General features: G+C 35.1%; 1 non-coding gene across 1 annotated transcript; it reads right to left on the bottom strand.

The window, feature by feature from the left end:
• Window positions 1-9,766: 9,766 nt before the first annotated feature.
• On the bottom strand, window positions 9,767-9,838 carry Trnaa-cgc (transfer RNA alanine (anticodon CGC)). Its single transcript has one exon. It is a non-coding gene; the product is annotated as a tRNA-Ala (tRNA).
• Between the last annotated feature and the right edge of the window lie 9,108 nt (window positions 9,839-18,946).

The following is an 18,946-nucleotide window of genomic DNA, read 5'->3' as shown; positions in this document are numbered from 1 at the left end:
ACATAGCTGTGTTAGTCAGCTTTCCATTACAGAGAGAAAAAAAAATGTCTGAAATATTCAACTTATAAGGAGGAAAGGTGTATTTTGGCTCACGGTTTCAGAGGTTTTACCTGAGGTCATTTGATTGGATAGAGTCTGTGGTGGCACAAAACCTCATAACAGGAGCATATGATAGAGGAAGCCTGTTTTCCTCATGGTGTCTGGAAAGCAAAGAGAGAAGAAGAGAAGGGGCTGGGGTTTTATTATCCCTTTCAAAGGTACACCCCTAATGACCTAAAATTCTTCCACTAAGTTCTACCTCCTAAAGCTTCCACCACTTCCCAATGATGCAATGCCATGATCAGGGGACAAAGCCTTCAATACATCAGTATTTGGAGGACAATGAAAATCCAAACTACAATGGTGTTGTGATTGATACGAGAACAAAATTCAGTGTCCTTTCCAATAGACTTCTACATTTTTCACAGACATAGATGAAAGATTCTAAAAAATGTTTGGGGAAGTAAGGAGACTTTGTCAAGGAGGTACAGAGATGGTAATTTTTAGAAGAATAATACAGCAGGACAGGGAGTTCAAAAACCAGGAAATTCTTCCATCAAATCACAGAGATCATGAAAAAAAGTATGAAAACTTAGTAAACATTCAAACACCGTCACCATATATATATATACTCCTTTTAAGGAGAAATGTCTAAAATATTTGGTGAAAGGCAAAGGAGGAGGGCCAGATCCTTACTGAGAACTCCAGCCCCTAGAACACTGGAGATGGTGAATACAAATCACAACACTGCTCAGGTGTCACCAGCTGTGTGGTCCACATCAATCTGGGGAAAACCTTGGCTACAATATGAATACAAATAACACAGGTCTCCTTTGTTTCAGGTTGTATGGACCTGCACACGCACAAAAAATACAATCAATAATTAGTATCCATTCAAGTATGTTTTATGGACTACATGAAAAATTAAAAGTACAAAAGCAAAAATATAGAAGTAAATTGGGAATGAGTATTATATTAAAATAAGGATATTTTGTTCCATGTGAAGTAGCCTCTAAGCTCATTTAAAAGAGAAAAAACCCTAGGTTTTATGTACATGAATACAGACGGAGTTAATTTGTTAACAGAATTGGAAATTGGAGGTTGATTGGAAAGGTAAGTCAAATCACTCCCACTTGACAGTTAATGATAAAAGTGAAGACTGAAGTGACCAGTAATGATAACATTAGGAAAGAGAGAGATTTTGCATACATAATTTAAAGGATATGTCTTTTTCAGTTCACTTGTCTAGATGATAAATCTGGTTCTTTGAGGTGAAAGTGCATTTGGGTATCCAAATCTGCTTCATTATTCCTTAAGTGTTGTTCTATAACACAAGGATGTGAAGCATAGTGGACTACCACAGAGATGCAAAGGGTGAAGAGGACACTTTTCCATCCAGCAAAAATTGTGTCTCAACATATTGAGGAATATTTCTGAGTTATCTGTAGCATCAGAAATCTTCTTCAACACATCTTAAATTACATTGGTTGTAGTTTAAACACATCCCTTTAAGAGAAAACAAACAAAAAAAAAAGGATTGCATAATTTCAGACATGAAGATCTCCCTCTTAGTGTGATAGAATATTTTTGGAAATATTAACCACTTTTTTTCTCAGATATACTTTCTAAGTTGATTACTCTTACAGTTTAAGCACCAGATAGACAATCCTGAACCTATCTTAAGGAAAAAGGAAATTGTTCCTGTGATTTCAGTTTTAAAATCCCTATCTATTTCCTTTAAAGGACTCAGGGTGTATACAATGGATTTGGAAGGACACAAATGGAATTAGAGCATGGCTTCCACATTACAACTAACTCATCCCAGTCAGAACAGGTTGAGGGTAAGAGAAAAAGACAAAAAGAAAACAGAACAGTGTGTTTGTTCTTACCTTTCCATTCTGTGGAATTCAGAGAATGGCAAATTATTTCCATCTAATGGATTCAGGGAGAATAATATTGTATTAAGTGGAGTCCCATGAAAGGTGGGGAATATCTCACAGAAGAATTTTTTTTGTCTTGTTTTAGAAGATATGTCTCATAGAGATCTTATGTCCCATCATAACTTAAGAACAGCCAAGGAGTTCTTGAGTACAGAGTATATCTGGCTGAGAACAATCATGTCTGGGTCTGAAGACCCCTGCAGACTGGAAGTATGAGGACTTTATATGCCTGTGGGAGTTTCAATAACTGTCATTATATATATATATATGAAAAGATGGAAGACTAGACACTTGCTTTTCCCACCTTGACATTATGTAATGGCTGAAACACTTAAACAAAAACATTAAAAAATTTTTATATATATTGGATTAGACTATACTTTGATCGCCATGAATTTGAGCATTTAATGGGAACTAAAAATAAAAGTTATAATCTTTACAAAATTTGAATGAGCAAATGAAGATTCATGTTACACTTATATAATTTTTTTTTTTTTAATCTTGGCAAGCATTTCCAGAATGACGGAATGTACACTTTCAGAAAAAACTATGAGGATCTGGACAAAGATTGGAAAAAATCAACATTTTTGGACAATAACCAAAGGTTTGCAACAATCCTGGGAGCATGAATTCAAGAGAAACAGCTGAATCTCAGTAAGAATAGCAACTTTGCACTCTTTTAACTGATTCCAACAACCTCTTCTTCCCAGCTCTGTGATAGCCTTGAAACTTAGCAGTCTTTCAACTGTGGCAGCAGTGACTACCAGTAAGGCAACAACCACTTAAGGAGACAGAATACATTTGGAGTATTGAAAAACATCTACAACTTCAGAGAATACTCATTATTCGACTTTCTGGCAATTCTGTGGAAAAGCTTAATTCACAGGGACTATTTTTAATTGATCTGATTCAATCCTATTTGATGGCAAATGCTCTTTTCCCGAGGTGTTTGTTGAAAACAATAATTGACAATTCTTTAACACTGCAGTCACATGAGGTAAAGATATCAGTCAAAGTAAACAAAAAGGCAAGTCATAAAATCTAATAGAAAATTTAAGAAAACTGGATATCTGTTGGGGTTTTTGAAAAACTCCAATATTATTCCTAGGACCACAGACATGAGCAAAGATACATATGGGTACCCATTCAGGAAAAACTGGAGAATGACTCTCTCTCTCACTTCTGACTGAAGTTGGGGAATTGCACATAAAGAAAGAAAGGCTAAAAGAGAGTTGTAAACTATTTACATGTTGAAAGTGAACCCAATAAATATATTCAACAGAGGCTAGAATAATAATTGGTCTTGGGAATTTAAGAAAACCTACATCCAATAATTAGCTGATCACTAAGCCAACTAACTTCAGTGACTTCAGATATCATAGAATATGAACTTTTGAAAATTAGTTCAAGAAAGTTACAAAAGAGTAAAACAGAAACAAAATAATAAAAAACCTCAACAAAAAATGCCAACTGAAAATGTGGTGTCAGACTGATGGAGATAACACATTTTAATATTTAAAAATCTACTTTTAGGGCTGGGGATGTGGCTTAAGCAGTAGCGCGCTCACCTGGCATGTGCAGGGCACTGGGTTCAATCCTCAGGACCACATACAAATTAAAAAAAAAAAAAAGAAGAAGATGTTGTGTCCTCTGAAAACTAAAAAATAAATATTAAAAAATTAAAAAATTATTTTATTAAAATAAAATAAAATGTATAGTTTTAAACTATAAAAATATAACACATAAAAATAAATATGAAGATATGGCTCATACAATGGGGACAAAATAGTCAATAGGAATTATTCCTGATGTTGGAATTATAAAATAAAGAGATTAAATTGACTGTTACATTTTTTCAAGAAATTAAAGAAAACCACATGAAAGAAATTAAATGAATGCACAAGAATACTCTCTCATAAAATAGGAAAGTCAATAAAGAGATAAAAATTGGAAAAGAACCAAACAATAATTCTCAAGTTGAAAAGTATTACAAATGAAATAAAAAGTTTACTAAAGTTGTTCAATAGTACATTTGATTTTGCTGAAAGACAATCAGATAACTCAAAAATAGGTTAATTTAGAATATATACTCTGGTTGGGCATGGTGGTACACGCCTGTAATCCCAGTGGCTTAGGAGGCAGATGTAGGAGGATCACAAGTTCAAAGCTAGCCTCAGAAATTTAGGGAGATACTAAACAACTCAGTGAGACCCTGTCTCTAAATAAAATACAAAATACGGCTGGGGATGTGGCTCAGTGGTTGAGTTCCCCTAAGTTCAATCCCTGGTACCTGCCCCCATCCCCCCCAAAATAAAAAGAATATATACTTTGAGGAAGAAAATAAACACAGGAAGAAAAATAAACAGAGCCTTGAAGATATTCATGACATCCCTGAATATATATATATATATATATCCCAGAAGGGAAGTAGAAGAGAAAGAAAGAAGATATGAACTTTACTCAAAAACTTCCCCAAATGATTTTAAATGCTACTAAACTATATATACAAGAAACTGAATAAACTACAATAGAAGAAACTCATTTAGATATGTCATATTTACACTGTCAAAATTCAAAGACAAATTGAATTTTGAAAGCAGTGAGATTAAAACAACTCATCAAGTATTAAGGTTGACATCTCATCAGAAACTATGGGACCCCCAAAACCACAAGACGATACACCAAAAGGAGCCTTTAAGTTGGATTGAATGAACACTAGATAGTTAAAATAAAAATGAAAATTAGAAAATCACTAGTAAATGTAACTACATAGAAACATGAAGAATGAATATTTTTCTTGTAACTATTTTCTTCTCCTCTGTGAGTTAAAAATGCTTAATAGAGTGATTAAAATAACACTGTTATAAGATATAAGAATGTCATTTGTAAGATAATAATAGCATAAGAAGAAACAAGATATTTGTAAAAGAAAAATTTTATGTTATTAATATTAATCTATATTAGTTTTTTAAAACTTAGAAGGCGTAGAGAGAGAAAAGGGGAGGGGAGGGGAGGGGAGGGGAGGGGGGATAGTAGAGAATAGGACAGACAGCAGAATACATCAGACACTAGAAAGGCAATATGTCAATCAATGGAAGGGTAACTGATGTGATACAGCAATTTGTATACGGGGTAAAAGCGGGAGTTCATAATCCACTTGAATCAAACCGTGTAATATGATGTATTAAGAACTATGTAATGTTATGAACGACCAATAAAAAAAAAAGAAAAAAAAAACTTAGAATGATAAGTATAATTCACAAGGCATCCACTAAGAAAATATATTTAAAAAAGTTGATGTGTAAAAAATTAAAATAGTAGACTACAAGGATATTTATTTAGTATATAGAAAGCAGTAATGGAAGAATAATCTAACAAAAGAAATGAAATACAAAAACAAATATCAAGAAAGTAAACTTTTTAGTACTTACATTAAATGTAAATGTATTAAACATTGCAATAAAAAAGCAGAGGTGGTAGAACAGATTATTAAAAAACATAACCAACTATATGCTGCCTATAATGGACACAGTAGATCCAAAGACACAAGTACAAACAAGTAGAAGAAAACAGTACATTAGTAAGTTGAAATCAGTAAAATATAAATCAGAAAATTAATGGAGAAATTAAATGACTCTCTTAGAAGAAAACATAGGAGTATATTTTCATGATCTTGAGTAAGATAAGGTTTCTCAGTTATAACATCAAAATCACAAGTGACAAAAGACAAAGAAAACTAAATTTAATCCATATTAAAAACTTGTGTGCATGAAAGCATGCTATCAGAAAGAAAACCCACAAAATGGAAGGAAATATTTGCAAATTGTCTCTCTGATTAAGAACGTGTATCCAGCATATCTAGTAAATAATTTGGACACAACAATAGGTAACATAAAAATGGGCAAAAGACCTGAAAGAAGATTTCAGATACATACACATACAAATGCTCAGAAACATATAAGATCAAAAATATTAGTTACTAGTTATGAAAGAAATGCAAATCAAATGAGATAGTATATTGCACTCATGAAATGATTAAAATCAAATTGATAATCAATAAAATTGTTAATGATATGGAGAAATTGGAATTCTCGTATATTGCTGGTGGGATTGTAGAATGGTGTGGCTACTTTGGAGAACAGTTTGAAAATTCCTCAGAATAACAAATATAGAGTTATTATATGACTCAGAAATTCCACTCCTAGATATATATCTAAGATAAATGAAAATACACATCCTAGTCAGGTACAGTGGTGCATGCCTGTAATCCCAGTGACTCTGTAGTCTGAGGCTTGAAGATCACAAGTTCGAGACCAATCTCATCATATTAACAAGGCCCTAAGGACTTAGTGAGACCTAGGCTCAAAATAAAACACAGAAACCTAAAGGGATGAGAGGGATGTATCTCAGTGGTTAAGCATCCCTGGGTACCAAAAAAAAAAAGAAAGAAAGAAAGAAAAAAGAAGAAAGAAAATATACATCCACACAAAAACTTGCATATGATCATGGCAAACTAATTTATAAAATGAAAAAAATCCAAATTTCTACCAACTACTGAATCAATAAACTCATGGTATATCCATGAATTTGTATCAGCAATACAAAGGAATGAAGAATTGATGTATGTCACATCATGGATAAATATTTAAAAATATGATGTATGAAAGATGACTATCATAAAAGACCACATACAGTATGATTTCTTTCATAAGAAATACCCAGATAATAACAATCCATAGATGCAGAAAAATTAGTAGTTTCCAGGGACTGGTAGGAGAGAGAAGTAAGGAGTGATTTCTAATGGTATAGGATTATAGGATTTTTGAGGTCATGAACATTTGAACATTAGATAATAGTGATGGTTACACATTCTGTGAAAATACAGGGTGGAAGGGGGGAGAGAGACCCACTGAATTATATAATTTAAAAGGGTAAATATTATGACATAAAAATTGTTCTTCAATCAAGTTGTTATAAAAAAAATAGCCTGTCTCATTCCTAGGTTTGTCATGCTCAAAGATGCCTAGAGATCTGTGATCCCTGGAAGTGACTTAATGTGGGACAATAAAAGTATACAGAATTTCTGAAGTCAATAATTGAAAACTGAGGTTGTCTTTGTTCTAATTAATATTCTGCTTTACACTAAAATAAAAATGCTTTGCTACTTGTCTTTCAAGTGAGAAAAAGGAAAGTAATTTGGGTGCTTCTCATCAAATTATATCACATGGGAGAAGACAAATATGAAACCATACATTTGTGGTCTTCTAAAGAAGATTTTGTCTTTAGCAATCTATGTGGGTATAAAACCATGTATCCCTGATACTCTGTCCAAAAAGTAACCCTACTATAAAATATATTTTTCCAGCAACATTTCTAATTATATAGGATATCTAATTTCCTATTAATAGCTCCAATTTCACCACACTGCATGCTTCTTGAATGCAGGGTCCTGTGTCATTCATTTTTGATTCCCTGTCCCCAATAACAACAGGTGCATGGAAGATGTTCAGGATGTTTGTCAAAGATTAGACTCACATAAGGTTTTATATCTGGTAATATGATAAGGGATTATTATTTGTTTCCAGACTTTAAAAATACTTACTCCCCTCAAAGATATCAGAAGGAATGTGAACTCCTGTTTCTGTCAACAGCAGAGTCACTGGACCCAGGCCCACCTCCTTTACATAAAAAGTTATAAAACTGAACAAAATAATTGAAGCAAATGTTTTCAGACTTTGGACAATAAGCAGCACAGTACTTTGATCCCTGAGAAAAGGGAAACAAATGAGGTGAACCCTATAATTATTCCAGCTTTCTGCCTGGAAGCACTTTCCAAATCAAGGTACAAGGAAAGAGATCCCAAGCAGAGTACTCAGCTATGGAAGCAGATATCATAATTGGAGGCAGCAGGAAATTTGCTGGGCAGGACTCCAGAGAGGAAGGAGCTGTGCAGAAAAGGAGCACTGGAAATAGACATAGAGGTTCTTTTAAATCTTTGGCTCAATACTAAGCTGCATGTGCACATGGAGAAACTGCACTAAGCTGGTGGATTGCAGCTTCTGGAGCAGGTGGGTTGGACAGTCAGAGTACTCAGTGGTAGGATTTCTGATCATGCCAGAATGAAGAACTGATCAGCTTATTGAACACCTTGGCCAATTCTTGAGACTTAGACAAGCTGCATATTGGAAATAGGTAAAGTCAAGACCTATTCTAAGAAAGAATTAAAATAAGCCTTGATGTGATCAAAATGATCTATAGAAAATTAAACCACTTGCAGAATAAAGCTAAATACTCTTTAAAGGAAGTAAACAAAATCTTGATTCCTAATACTGGCAAACTCAACATTCCATACTAAGAAAAATTACTAGATGTGAAAAGAGAGGGGAATCAGATCTATTTTTAGAGAAAAAAAATGTGGTCAATTAAAAGATTACTGAGTAGATAAAACTAGGACTCAAGGGCATTAAAACAGCTATAATTAACATTCTAAAGGAGTCACAGTAAAACACAAATATAATAATAAAAGAATGGAAGATGTAAGAAAACTACCAAATGGAACTTATGTTGATGAAAACTGCATTACTATAAATAGAAAATTTGCATGTTTCTATTTCCATATTGCATGTTTAAGATCAGATTATATACTGCAACATTAAATATCAATGACTTTGAATTTATTGCAATAGAATAGAAGTTACTCAACATGGAAGGAATAGATGAACTCTAAATAGGGCAGGGGGGTTGTAGGGGAAGGGAGGGGGCATGGGGTTATTAATGAATGTGGAATGTGATGATCATTATTATCCAAAGACATGAATTGGTGTGAACATAGTTTGTATACAACCAGAGATATGAAAAATTGTGCTCTATTGTGTAATAAGAATTATAATGCATTCCGCTGTCATATATAAATTTAAAAAAAGAAAGAAAAAATAGTGCTACTCAAACTAAAGCACAAAGATTATTTGTATGCACTAGTAACGGAACATATGTGCAGAGATTTAGAGAACAAGTAGACAAAAATCACTAAGAACAAACAAAATTTGTACAAATCTATCAACTACAGTAACCTAACTGACATTTAAAGAACATTTCACATAATAACAGCAAAATACCCAAATCTTCAAATGGACATGGATTACTCACTAGTTCACCTACTGAGGATTAAAATAAGTTTCAATAAATGCCAAAAAGTTAAAATTATACAAAACATACTCTCTCACCAAAACAGAATCAAATTATTCACCAATAACAAAAGTATTTGAAATACTTGGAAATTAAGCAACACAATTTTAAATAGCCCTTAAATCAAATGAAACAAACAAAAACTTACAAAATATTTTGACATGAATGATTATCAAAGAAAAAGTCATACAAATTTCTGAAATTCAGCTAAACCAGTAGCAGAAGATAAATATTTGAACAGACATTTCATGAAAGAAGACATATCCCAGCCAATAAACACATGAGAAATGGCAGCATCATTAATCATTAGAGAAATATAAGTTTAACATATAACAAAATGACATCTCCCACCCACTGAAATGATTAAAATTGAAAATGTTGACAATATCAATTGTTGGCAAGGATGTGGAGAAACAGGAACTTCACACACTGCCGTGGAGTATATAAAATGGTACAGCGCGTTGGAAATGTTAGAGAGTTTTAGGTCAAGTTAAGCATGCACATGCCATATGACCCAGCAATTCCAATTCTGTAGAAAACATGGCCATGCAAAGACTTATAGAAACTATCTATCTATGTATATATCTATTTATTTATTTATTTAGTGATGCTGGGGATTGAACCCAGGGCCTGTTGCATGCGAGGCAAGTACTCTACCAACTGAGCTACATCCTCAGCCCTATATAAAAGTTTTCATAGCACCTTTATTTTATAACAGCCCCAAACTGGAAAAAGCAATGCAAATATCCAGTAACTGAGGAATAGATGAACAAAGTGTGGTATATCTATACAGAGAAAAACTATTTAGCAATAAAAATAAAATAAAAACTATAAAACTTGTCACAGCCTCAATGAATCTCAGAACACTTTGTTGAATGAAATAAGCCAAAGAAGAGAGTATTATAACATTTTACTGACATGATGGTCTAGAACAGAGCTCTGGTGAATGCATTTTTAATTACCCTAGGTACATGTACGACTGCACATACGGTGCGACACTACATCATGTACAACTAGAGAAATGAAGAGTTGTGCTATAATTGTGTACAATGAATCCAAATGCATTCTGCTGCCATATATCCTTAACTAAAATAAATAAATTAATTGATTAAAAAAGAACAACAAAAAGAACAGTGGCTGTCTTTGAGGGAGTGGGAGAGAATTGACAAAGAAGGGGCAAAGAGAACATTCTACGTGTTGGAAATTGGTGTGATGCTTCTCAAGAAACCTTTTGAGCTGTAAAACTTAAGTTCTGTTCATTTCACAGTGTATAAATTATACTTCAGTAAAAACAAATTAAAATCATACATGTGTTAGGCTGCTATCATTTTATTTTGCCAAGAAAAATTTTAAAAATCAACAAGTAAGAATAACAACAAAAGCTATTATCATCATCATTTCATGAAACTAAATGTTTTAATTGCCTAAAAGAGGAAAGAACAACATCTTAGTGGGAGGATAATCCTTTGAAATGAACAAATTTAGTAATGCAGATAATTAAATTAAATTCATCTCCTCTCTTTTTGTTTTTATTCATTTCACCAGTGACTTGAAAATTTCTTCATCAATTGTCATGCTTTCCTGACCATTTGATCTTGTCAAACTGGAGTTTCCAGATTTATAAAATAAAAGTACAGGACACTATATCTATCTATCTATCTATGTATCTATAGATCTATGTATCTATGTATCTATGTATCTATGTATCTATCTATCTATCTATCTATCTATCTATCTATCTATCTCTCTATGTGGATGATTATTGCCAAATATTGCATAAGAGACAGTATTCTAAAAATTATTTGTTTGTCACACTAAACCAGTGACCTTGTGTTGGGTAAATCTAAGCCAAATTTTTCTTTGGATAGATGACTAAAACAGAAGCCCAGAAATGTGGATTTTCCCAAGATCTAACTAGTAAAACATTCCTTGCCTCTCCACCTGCACTTTAGTGTTTAAGGTTAATAAAATTAAGGGTCAATTTTTTGAGCAGAAATATGAATGTGTAATTCCTTTCCACATTTATTTTAAAATGTGTTCCACTTGGAAAGTTACACAATCCAAGGGTCAATCCAATGAGGTAATTCGTGTGGATTCTGTCCTGCTCACTTATTGACCTTTGGCAAGTCCCAGTAAAAGATTACAATTGCTATTATCTGTCCAATATCACTCTTCAATGCTAATATTGTTACCTGTTTTAAAATGTGCAAGCCTTTCAAAAGCATTGCCCCTACCTCAAAAGTACCTGCGAATTGCCCAACGACATGGAGACCATGTCTGTACTTTCAAATATGTTTTATCATCTGGAGAATATATGGAAAATGATAAGACCCAGAAAATAGTCACTACATGTAGAGCTTTTTCATCTTGCCTTACACAAGGCAACCCTTCCTCCTTTGCATAGGTGACCCCAAATACTCTGCTCCACCTCTAACCTCAATATTACTGTTCATTCTCTTTCTTACTCACTCTTCCAAGCCATGGAACAAGTGTGGTCTTATGCTATAGCCTTTTCTCACTGGGGCCTCCTTGGCATTCCTTGTGAATAAAGCTCTTTCCCATCATCTATGCCTCAGTATCAATGTCACCTCCTCTGAGGATACTCTCCAAGCACTCTGGTGTCGACACTCTGTTATTTTTCCTCTCAGCCCCTTGTTTATGTCCTTCAGAGTCCTTGTCACCATTTTAAATAATCTATTGCCTACATCTCAGCCAGGAGAAGATGGACTCCACGAAGGATGGCATGGTGAGCACTATTTCTTTGGTCCTTGACCCTTAGTAGAGAGCTTTCAGATGTCCAAGGAGGAATGACTCATTAGTGAGCTGTTCATTTCTGTGACAAAAGTATCTGACAGGAGCAAGTTAGAGGAAGAGAGAATTATTTTGACTCACTGTTTCAGAGGATTCAGTGTGTGGTCAGCCAACTCCATCACTTTGGGACTAACCTTTTCAAGGTTACCCCATCCTGATTCTTCAAAGTAAGGATGAAGGCAACCTAATTGAGATGATAATTCTGGCGTTAGGGAGACTACTGCCAATATCTTATTGGTGACATCTGATCTAGCGATGTGTTTCTCAACTATCTACATAACTTAATAAGGCTCTTTTTAGAAACACACTAATGGGGGATTAGAAACTGGCTAAATGGCACATTCCATTTCTCTTACAGATCACTCCACATATTACTACTTCTGTTTAATAATTAATGCTCTTGTTTTTAAGATATTAACAATTTAGTCTTTGCCCTACTCAATCCACTCTCATAATGACAAGCTCAGTGTGTCCAAGGGCCTTGTATCACTTCCACACTAATTGTGATGAAATGCTCAGTGTAATGCACCAATAAATATTTGAAAATTGGGTGGAAGGAATGTGGGGAAAGCACTTTGTGCTTTTAATTGATATGCTGAACAACATTGGTTGCAAATGGAACTAATGCATTTGACTTTTTTTTCTTCTTCTTCTCTAGATGTGATTTAAAAATTGTGGTGTCTGAAACAACCTGGGTTGGTTATTCGCTTTAGTTAGAGTGTCTGTTTCAATGTCAGTTGCCCTTGCTTCCTTTTTCTCTTTTACCTTCCTTTTTCTCTTACCGTAAGAAACAGTTTAGTAGCAATATATTCAAAGTGGTGACTAAAGTTTATTCAGAGTCATATGGAGGTTTTCTCAAATTTGGCTCATCACGACTTCTTAGCCTTCTATGTTTTTCTTACTTTTAAGTCTCCTTTACCATTTGCTTGAGTCACTTGTGTTTTTTTGTTTTGTTTTGTTTTTAATTCATCACAAGATGGAGGGCCATTCACTTTTCTGTGATGTCCAAGTTGTAGGCTTGTTTTTCAGTTTCAGACCTGTGATACAATTTAACTACTGTATTTAGTTCTTGTGAGAGTCCTTTTCAGGTTAGGAGAGATCTTTTGAGGGCTGCCCTGTCATTTCCAACAGAATTGTCCTGCTTGGTTTATAGTGGCTCCCTCACAGCTGTTGAAGTCTTTCCTCCCAGGTCATAGTATTCTGAGAATCCCAGGCTCTTTAGGATTTGACTGCCTATGTCTCCGGCCTCACAGGCTACTAGCAAATCACCTCCTCCCTCCTCTACCTCTTTTGCACCCCATGACCACACAAAGCTACAGCCATGATTTGGTCCTTGTCCTAGATTGCCACAATTGCTTTTTGTTCCTTGATCTGATACTCAGATGTCATCTCCAGCCTCCTTCCCTGACAGCTTTGGGAAGAGTTTTCCCTCTGCAATCACAGAGCAACCTGCATTCTCCTATTGTGGTATCCACTGTGCTGGAAATGCCGGTTTATCTGGCTGCCTTTCTCAGTCCCCTGGGGGATGCTGGAGAGACCCTGCCTTTGAGGTTTGTATCCTCAAGACTCAGAAGAGTGTTTGAAAATTATATATATATATATATATATATATATATATATATATATATATATATGAGCTGGTGTTGAGTAAATGTATCAATGAATAGGCTAAGAACGAATGAATCAATTCTCCAGAGCTAGTTCCACACCTCCAAGATATTGCTGGATAATAGTGTCCATGGAATTGCCTACCCTAGAGATTATGGTTTCTTTCTTCCTTTCCCTAGAATCAAGAAGAAAATTAAACTAATGACAATTTTTCAATACTCTTAGTTTTTAGTACTATTAGGTATTTTCAAAAAGAAAAGAAAACAAGAATACAAGAACTTTTATTTAGAGAGCTTGATTTGCTAAAATTAATCAGGTTTCTTGATATTGTATTAAAACTATTAAAACTAACACTGTCTGCTAAGGTTTTGATATTGTTTAAGAATTGACTAAGTGACCAAGACAGATGGTGAGTCTTTTGATTAGTGATAAAAGGAGGAGGGCCAGAAAAATTCGTTGAGGTAATTCCTATTTGGGATCTTTTACTTGGGTAATACACCCATAATTTAGGAAGACTGTTAAAATATACTTTCTGTTCAGACTCCTCCCTGAAATTTGTAGCCCTTTGCCCTTCTTTCTCCTCTGTATACATGTGAATACTTCATATTTTTCTCTTGCCCGTTAGGAGGTTCTTTACATGGAATTTTGGGAATTTTTTTAATGTTATAGTAATGTAGTGCGGCTATCCCAGATTTCTATCAGAAGTGGTAGGCAGCCAAAAACTAGAATCATTGTTTGCAAACTCTAAATATAGAGTCAAGATTGATATGAAGAAAACAGATATGTCTTGTTATAAAACCATGAATAAGCATTGGCACAAACATAATAGTTTATTCTTCCTTGATATCGCTTATTTTAAATAGCTATTTATCTTTTACCAAGATACTGTAGAAAGATACATTATAGAAACATTTGCTTCCACTCAAAGTACCGGAGAGTTGCTCTTTTCTTATTCCAGTTAAGACTTCATTATTTTCTAGGAAGTGATAAGGGAAATAAGAGCCAAAAGGTGATTTGGTCTTTCTAAATTTCAGGTAGCCTGTGGGGTCGTTATTATTAATAATGCATCATGTTCATCTTTAGCTCATGTTGATGTGGTTTATTATTATTACTATTTTATTCGGGATCTGCTCTAACTTTGCACAAAGGTCGCCTTGATCCTGAGACTTCTTTGGCATTTATTCTACAAGATGTCACATTCCACAAAGAAAGAAGCCTCCCCATGCCCATCTGTGCTTCTCCCGACGTCCTTCCCATCCTGCCCCCTCTCTTCTGATTTCCATCCCCCTTTAATCATTTCTGCCTGGTCCACAACAAAGGGACAGCAGAGGGAAGAAAGACTTTCAGAAAGAGTTAAAAAGGATGGATGAAATTCATACAATGTACACCATATGGCCTTACATTTTACAGATTAGGTAAACATTTCTGTTGGGGATAAATAGTTCTGTACATTGATGTAAAGAAATTGCAAGAGACAAGGGCACATTCAGCATAGTTATGCAATGGAGTATTGTTTGCTCAGGAAGAGAAATCTAAAAACCCAAGGGCAAGTAGCAGGAGGGATCTTGGTACACTCCAACTTCTGGAAGAACGGGTTAAAAACCATGAGTCTATGGCCAAAATAAATACTGTCTCCTCTAAGCTAAGCATTAATAATTGTTTTCAAATGCACGTGCCTGTGCGCGCGTGCACGCGCGCACACACACACACACACACACACACTGATCCACTCTTGTAAGAAAGTCCCAATAATCCATCACCAAACCTCTCTGAAACAACTAGAGTTCTAAATTTTGTCAAAATCCATTTCTAGGTAGCCGGTGCTCACAAAGAGACACTTGCAATACCTGGAAAAATTGATTCTAGGTGGGTCGTTTCCAGTGTGTGTCCCTGTATTGGGTATAGACTGCTCTGCTCCTTGGTGAACAGCCCAAGAGCCATAGATTTCATTTGATCTTTGCAAAGGCTAATATCTGTCTGCTGTCATTTTAGTAAGATTGATGACAGGCAAGAAAGAAGAAAGGAGAGGGAGCGGAGGGAACACAGACAGGGAGAAGGAGCTTGGGGCAGCCCCCACGGTGGTGGCCAAGGCTGCCAGGGGTCACCGCTGCAAACCTTTTGACCGATGAGGGCTGTGGTGAGAAGCAGCCAAGGCCCCACACTGGCAGCAATTGCCCTTGGTTGTTACAGCTGATAGCTAGAACTCCAAGATACAAAGGCAGCATTTTGCACCTTATATATCTTAATAGATTACTCACATTGCATGCAGCACCAAGCTAAATGTTATGACAACCATAAGAATGTAGTTTACTGTTATCTTAATGTAGCTGGGCAGTGTGGGGTAAAGTCATCAAAAATATTATATTTTTTAAAGTTTCCAAGAGAAACTAACTGATGCAGACATAGAGCTATTTTTACACAAAGCCCTGAATTTTGGCAAACACTTTTCAAACCATAATTTTAAATATATACACACATATTTCACATATGCATATGTATATGCATGGATATGCACATTTATATATGCATTTCCTCCGTTTTGCTAAATATCATTTTTCTTTCACTACTTCCTTTAAATTGTTATGTGAACACCATCCAGGGAAGACTCAATTTAGATATTTTTAAGAGATGATACCACATTTGAAATTTGTCTAGGAAATAGTAAGCATTATTTTTGAAGGTACAAATGGCACACTTGGGGGATTTGGCATGAATGAAGAAGGACATAGACTTTCCATTAATGATGTAGTTTAAACATACTAGTCACATTCACTTCTCCGAGTACACACACCTGCTTGGAACAAGCCAGCACTTGCCTGTGAAATAAATGAAACTGGAGAGGGTTAACTCCCTCTGAAAGTGGGGAATCCAGGAAAGCACTATTTTTGTGCTGGTGTGGTCGGATGTTTGACGAGAACTTGCTGAAGCGGTGGCTACAGGGAGTTTAGACAAGTTTTGGGCGTTATCAGCAGGAGGCAGATTCTATGAATAGAATCTAATCCAGACACATACAACACTTTCCAAGTTTGGTTGGAAAGTAAAACAACTTTGCTTTATACAATGGAAGCCCTTAGAGCCTTAGAATTCCTTGTGACATCAAGGTGACGACATGACAGAATGACTGAGTTCCATGGGCCAATTTATGTAAGTTTTAGGACATTCCAGAAAGCAGACTTGAAGATCATACTGTCCTGTCTGATTCAATTATTTCATAAATGAGAAATTGGATATTTTTTTTCCTGAAAATATAAATTTCTAAAATAAAATATTTTTCCCAAATTCTTTTGAATTTAGCAAATAAAGTTCTACTTTGAATAGATTCATATAGAGCAGAGAATCACCAAGAAGCGAAAGAACAAATATTTAAAGATCAGAAAAAAGTGAACACACAAGAGAGTGTCAATTACCATTTCCACAATATGAAAGAAATTATTTAAAAATGGTGAGGGCCAGTAGATTAGGCAATTGATCTCTATAGTGTTAAGAAGTCACTTTTACTTCAGTTTGGCTGAATTTTTCCATTATTTGGGGGAGTTTTTAAACATATTTAATATGTTCATGGAAGTACATATTTTTGTTTTGGTGGAGGATGGGGAATACTTCATCATAAAATATTATGCTGTAACATAGAAGCATAGAGAATTAGCTCTTCCCTTTTGATTTTTTGCAAGTGTTTTCTCAATCATTTTTCTTTTTATTCATTTTATTGGGGTTGGGGAGAGGGTCTTTGGTTGAGACTGGGAGTTAATGTCAAAATCTCAGTTGATAAGGTCATCTTTAGTTTTGTTTGTTTGTTTAATGTTGGGGTCCATGTACTCTTAAAAGGGTAAATTTAACACAATGGAAGAAAGTTAAATGTAAGAATTCTTTTCACAGCTTTGGGCAGGGTGAGGGAGCTCTGTCAATGAGGGATGGTAAAGCATAGAAGACACAGAAGAGCAAACAACAATGACTAGGACTCATCACAGTTATAGCCATTTGTAGTAGATTAAAAGGTGGTACTAGAACCTGCAAATGTGACCCTACTTGGAAGGAGTTTTTGAAGATGTAATTTAGTTAAGGATCTCAAGAGGAAGCATCCTGGATTGTCCAGATAGGCCCTAATCCGATGGCAAGTGACCTTATAAGGAGAAGAGAACATAGAGACAGAGGGGAGAAAAGGAGGAGGAGGCTGTTTGAAGACAGAGGCAGAGATAGGAGGTCAGGGGAAGTAGGCAGACACGGGACAATCCTTGTCTGGAGGCCACCAGAAGATAGAAGAGCAGATAAGGAGTAAAGTCTTTGGAGGGAACACAGATCTTCCAGCAATTTGATTTCACACTTTGGTACTGGAAGAACTTCTAGAACTGGGAGATAATATAATCCTATTATTGTAATCCTCTTAGTTTGTGGTAATGAGTTATGGTGGCTCTGGGAAACTAATGCATCAAGGACAGGGGTCTTCAGGTAGGTGTACAGTCCATCTTGCTTATAGGGAGATGCAGGGGCCACATAACAGGGAGTTTATCTCTCCTCCTGGTCTCTAATCTCCCACTGTGCCTCCCACTAACCAAAACAAGTTAGAAACATGACATTGTACCCCATGCAGGTTGTTTGATTATTATGTGTCAATTTAAAAAAAATAGTACATTTTTAAAAAACAGGAAGTTGAGGAGAGTTCCAGTAAAGTGGTTCTAGAATGCCAAGGTTTTGGAACATGAAACATAGGGGGAAAATTTTGTGTAGGAAACAGAATATCAGAAAGCAACAATAGTACAGTATGTATTCCTTCCTAACAAAGCTTCTAATAGTCAAAACTTTGTAATATCTCCTTAGCAATAAAGAGGTTCAAAAAGAAAACTCAAGCTCCCAGTTATCTAGGATTTGGAGAAGACCATTATCATAAAGAGAAGCAATGGTAGATGTGAATATTGAGGGTTTGCTTAGAGATCAAGTGAAACTCATCAAAAGACATGTGTTTTAAAAGACTAAAAATAAAAATAATTGAAGTCCTTGAGATAAATAGGAAAACTCAAGCAAACATAGAACTTAAGAAGTTATTAACAAAGTGAATTTTTCTAGTTGCTCTGATTTTTAATGCTCTACCTCTAGTCAATTATCTGCATGTTTTTAATAAATTCAGATTTATAATTGTGCCCAATCAAGTAAAGATATGAGCTTCTCTATGAGTCTCAACCTTTTCATGACTAGATACTTCTGGAAGATGAGAGTTCAGGTGACTTCATCTTAGTTAAAGTGACCTGTTCCCCCTGAATTTCAGAACTTGGAGCCCACAGAGGGACAAAACCATTCCAAGTGTGGTTTCCCAACCCACTCAGACACCTGGTATCATGAAATCAACTAGTCACTAAGGGAGATACAAC

The sequence above is a fragment of the Urocitellus parryii genome, unplaced genomic scaffold (assembly GCF_045843805.1).
Source record: "Urocitellus parryii isolate mUroPar1 unplaced genomic scaffold, mUroPar1.hap1 Scaffold_40, whole genome shotgun sequence".
In the NCBI taxonomy this organism is placed as follows: domain Eukaryota; kingdom Metazoa; phylum Chordata; class Mammalia; order Rodentia; family Sciuridae; genus Urocitellus; species Urocitellus parryii.
The sequence above is the reverse complement of the archived record's forward strand: the minus strand, read 5'-3'. Positions and strand labels throughout refer to the sequence as shown.